This window comes from Poecilia reticulata, linkage group LG20 (assembly GCF_000633615.1).
Source record: "Poecilia reticulata strain Guanapo linkage group LG20, Guppy_female_1.0+MT, whole genome shotgun sequence".
Taxonomy (NCBI): Eukaryota; Metazoa; Chordata; class Actinopteri; order Cyprinodontiformes; family Poeciliidae; genus Poecilia; species Poecilia reticulata.
The window spans coordinates 18060983-18066034 of NC_024350.1; the positions used below are offsets into that span (position 1 = coordinate 18060983).

The following is a 5052-nucleotide window of genomic DNA, read 5'->3' on the forward strand; positions in this document are numbered from 1 at the left end:
TCTTTCTTTCTTTCTTTCTTTCTTTCTTTCTTTCTTTCTTTCTTTCTTTCTTTCTTTCTTTCTTTCTTTCTTTCTTTCTTTCTTTCTTTCTTTCTACCAAATAGCTTCACAAAGTCCTGATACTGATAATAATTTGATGCTGATGTGTTAAAAACTTTTCCTGTAGCAGCTGCTATAAATTTACTATTCATTCTTGTAATATTGAGACTTTATTCTTGTATTATTTTCACTTTCTCGTAATAGTTAGACAGAAAACCGCTCCAAAAGCAGGAAGTGGACTACAGCACAGGGCATTCTGGGTAAATACAACCAAAACAAACGTGCTAGCCTAGCGCTAGCGGGAGAAATGGCTCGCTGTTTTTCACCAAAAACAAAAGAGAAACAAAAGCTAAAATCTGTCACTTCTCGATTTTTGTTTACATTTTGCTCAGTGTCTTCTTGAGGTTTTCATGTTGTTTCCTTCAGTAGCTCTTGGTGCAGCGCCCCCACAGGCCAGGAAGGGAACATGTGTTCAGGTTTAACACCAGGAGAGTGTTAAAGGAGCAGCTGAAAATGTAACACATGTTGCAAATGTTGGTCCCGAATCGAACCGAGTCTACTGAACGAGGAGAGTCCCTGCTTTTCCTGCAGGTTGCTAACAAACTTTAAACCTGATATTTCAGCCTGGTTGTATATTTTTACCCATTTTTTCCCCATAAAATTGATTGTAAAAACCCAGCCTGACGTAGATGAGCAGCGTGGAGCCAAACGAAGGCTCGTTTTGTGCCTGAGACTTCGGGGAACGGCCCGTCTTCTGGTGGCTGACGTGACGCGATGCTGTCGTTCAGTCCTTCAATCCGTCCTCAGGCTTTGTTTGCCGTTTCTTGTCCAATTCGCTTTCCACTGGCTGCTTGCTTCGTGTCATTTCTGCTCACATCAAGTCAAATATAACTTCCTCTGAAGGTATTATCCGGTCCGGCCTCATGAAAACTCGCTGTCGACCCAGATATCATTGGCAGGGAAGCTTTGGGGGTGGGGGGTTTGGGTTGTGTACAAGAAATTGGGCGATATAATGCTTGCTTTACATGCAGCAGAGCGGAAGTCAAGCTATCGGCCTCCTCTTCCAATCTACTGTAATTGAGGCGATTGTGGGGCGTTGTGGCAAGGTCAGGGAGACGGAGCGGGGGGGAAGAAAGGCGGTTTTGTGCTGGGAGTTGAATGGACTCGGCGCTTTGCATTCCATTCGCGTCTCCGCGGAGGATGGAGTCATCCAACCAAATGAGATTCTGCAACATACGTCCTCCGCGGCTAAAGGTTGACTTTCAGTCCTGGACAAAAAGGATTACAGCCACAAAAAAAAAGAAACTGAGTGAGTGGAGATCAAATGTAAATACAAAGCTTGATCAAGCCACTTTGTCTTTGGAGGCCGGTGATTGATGTGCCACTCGTCCTTTGAGCTCGTAAAGCGACTAATAGCAGAAGAAGAATGGATTATCAGAGTGTGGTGTACATTTAGAGAGCCAGAGGCCGCGGCCTGAGAGGCCATCTCCACTTAAGCACCAACCTTCCACCCGCATACTTAATCAAGACTCCGGCTCTTGCGTTTTCCTCTGAGTGCGTGCAGCTGGACGCTTTCCCTCATTGTCTGCTCCAGTATCCAGTTCTACCGCAGGATCGCATCTTTTCTGATTGCAATTACAGTTTGTTAATTGCCAGATAAAGTGCGGGCGGCGAGCTCTTAAAGAGGAAGAGCGAGCGGCTTTCGACTTGAGCGCATCTGCGTCCTCAGGTAGAGCGAGGCCGACGCTTTCCGAGAGGAAAATCTGGAGGAGCACAAAGGAAAAGCAGCTTTTGTCACGGCGAGTGACATCACATGAGCGAGGGGGGGCGCGGCGCGGGACCAAAACGGGCTTTGTTTGTGCCGAAAAATGAGCTGGAAACAACACAATGGCAGGTTATTATGAGGAAGAGGGGCAGCTCTTGACACTTTGAGTTAGACTGAATGATGAAACCGCATCCTGCCTCTCGTTGTCCCTTCTTTCTGCCGTTTCTTTATAGAGTTGTGAAGTGCTAACAGATGAAATTTCAATCTGAACAAGCTTAACAAAGACATTTGGGAAAGAAAGAAGGAATTTGGGAAATTTGATCAGGACTTGCAGGAAGAGGCGTGGAGAACAATTTATCCAGCACTTTGAAATGCTCCTTTTGTCCTTTTACAACTGCAATTATTCCATTTTTTATTGTTTCTTTTTTATTTCATAATATGACAATAGATAATACATGCTAATAGATGCACTGCAAAAAACAGAGAAGTATTTTTGTCTAGTTTCAAGTACAATATACAAGACAAAACTAACTTTCAAACAACTTTTCAGAAGATTTAGGAGCTTCTAAGTTCATGTCCAGTTATCAATATTAGAGATTATTGATCTAAATCAATCCCCTATCTATTTCTGAAAAGTTACTTGTAAGCTTGTTTTGTCATATTTAAGTGTACTAAGATATTTGCAGTAGAAATTGGACAAAAACGGTTTTCCAGTGCGAATAGTTTGATCCAATCTAACGCTGCGGTTCCTCTTCCTGGCCCCCGTAAAGCAGAACCTAGTCACGGCCCTGCCTGCAGGATTTTCGGAGTTAGTCGCTGATAATCTTGCTTTATTATCCGATGAGTTTTTTATTTAATTTCAGCAGAGGAAGCGAACTGCAGCTCTCATTAGCAGTCGAGCCGCGTGGTTCTCAGAGGAGCCGCTGTCACCGGGGGAAGGGAGTGTTTGTTTATTTCATTATTTCTTACTTTACCAAAGGGCACATATCCACTGAAAACGGTTAATGGCCTGTGGTTGAGGAGTGTTTGTGCTGCACTATCATATCTCATAAAGTATTTACAGCCTCTGATAGGCCCCAGTGGTTCTGGGCCTGCTGGGTAGACTGCTCTACACAGTCCCTCGCATAGAGAGCTGCGCGCTCTGCATGCAAACAAACAAACACCGGTGCAACATGCAAACAGCAGCCTGCAGCTACGGCTCGCAACTCACAGGAAAGACAAAGAGAGGTTGATGAGCGCAGCCGCGCCTCCCCGTCCTGCGTGACTCAGGAAACCTGAGGGAAGGGGGCTTGTTTGTGATTTTCGTTGTTGTTTTGTGTTCGTGCGTCCCTCATTATCAGCCGCTCACCTTGCAGAGAGGCAAGGAGTTTGCGACGCGATGCAACATGGCGGCCTGCGGCGGCGGCGGCGGCCTGGCGGTGGTTGTTGATTAGCCGATACGTTTCTGAGCGGCGCGGTTTCCGCGGTAACGGCTGTCTGAGGAGGRGTTTGGGTGTTTGGGCGGGAAACGGCAACACGGTTTCCGCGGTAACGGCTGTCTGAGGAGGAGTTTGGGTGTTTGGGCGGGAAACGGCAACAGATCCGGTAATTATCGCCGTGATTTCACCCACTAGCGGAACAAGTCAGCGTCGGGCCGGGGGGCGGGGCCTATTATCGGGCCCCTAACAAATCACCGGGCCCCTTACGTGCATCAGCTGCTGGAAACTGTTGAGCATGAGGGGGGGGGGGAATAACATTAAATACACCTTTCTCAACAGGTGAGGGCTATAATCAGTCTATAATCAGACATTTAAGCGACTTGAAACCATTCCTCCCTCCCTGGCACCTCCAGACCTGGTCCCCCATCCGGCCCGGTTCGGGGGGCAGCAGCCCCCCCTATAGCTCCGCCCCTGATTTCACCTGTTTCTGAGACCTTTGTTCCAGGTTCGCTTAAGGTTTTCCGCTAATGTGAGTCTGAACAATTAAAAAAAAACGACAATTAAAAACAAAAGAAAATACGTTTGGCATTTTCTGTGAAAGGTTGTGAAATAAAAATAACAAACTGATAAAATCTCACTAAGTTGCGCGAAACTTTTTTGACTTTTTCGTCAAAAAAACAATGTTATGATTTTATTCTCATAATTTAACTTTTTTATTTTTTATTACTATTCCCCTAAAACTCAGTCGATCTGTTTTAATTAGGATTTATTCAGTTTTCATCCAGTTTAATTAATACACTACAAAAACACAAAATCTTACATATTTTTGGTTTAGTTTCGAGTGTGAATATCTAACTTAGAAGTAACTTTATAGGAGTTTGTTTTTGTCAGTAATTCCTTCATTTTCATGACAAAGTTTTAGTGAAATGAATTTTTCTGGTCAATATTAAGGAATTATTGGCGTAAAACTAGTTTGTTTTGTCTTATTTCAAGTGCACTCACATATAAACTAGACCAAAATATCTGGTAAGATTTTGTGTTTTTGCAGTGTAAGTCAACAGTGTGGATGTAAGTTCTTCTCTGCGGTGACAAAAACCAACAGCGAAACGCGATTAGTAACTAATGACTAAGTGGAGTTGTATTTAGCTAATTCATTACTGGATGTTTTGCCTGACAAATGCAAACAGGTTGATGGCAGGTTTATGTAAATGTAGGCAAATTTCCTCCAGGTTGTAGTTCAGTTCTTATTTTTGGTTTTGCATCGTTTTCAAAGTTTAATATTTATTTTTGCACAGATTACATGGCAGATGTAGAAAATGGTGAAGTTTCTGTACTTGTGTACTTTATGGAACCGTAAATAAAGGGACGATAATGTAAAATATACTGAGCAGGAAATAAAGGGGATCTGGTGTATAAATTTTACATTTTGTATTTTGTTGTTTGAACCTCCGTTTGGGTTTCTACTCCATCCGAAATCAGTCCAAATGCTTAGAAAACACCTGGCTGCTTTTTGGCAGTAGGTTAATGTTTTTTGGTGTCTGGAAAACGAGACCCGAGCAAAGCTCCAGCACTTCTGCATTTGAGGTTCTCACTTTATTGTGCAAAATTCACATTTTGTTTGTTTTTGTTCGTCCACTTGGGTCAGTACTTATTCTGAAAACAGTCCAAGTGCTAAGAACAAATCACAGAGTCATTTTTTGGCTAAATTTATAGAAAATGAGCCGTTTCAAATACTTTCTGAATGTTGAGTCACATTCTACGGACACTGCGCTGTTACCTAGCAACCCGAGCTTAGCTCCAGCTCGTTACCTAGCAACCCGAGCTTAGCTC

General features: G+C 43.5%; 1 protein-coding gene across 2 annotated transcripts in view; it reads left to right on the forward strand.

The window, feature by feature from the left end:
* Positions 1–5052, forward strand: part of cdh6 (cadherin 6) — a 244375-nt gene that overhangs the window by 196010 nt on the left and 43313 nt on the right. The gene's annotated exons all lie outside the window — the stretch shown is intronic.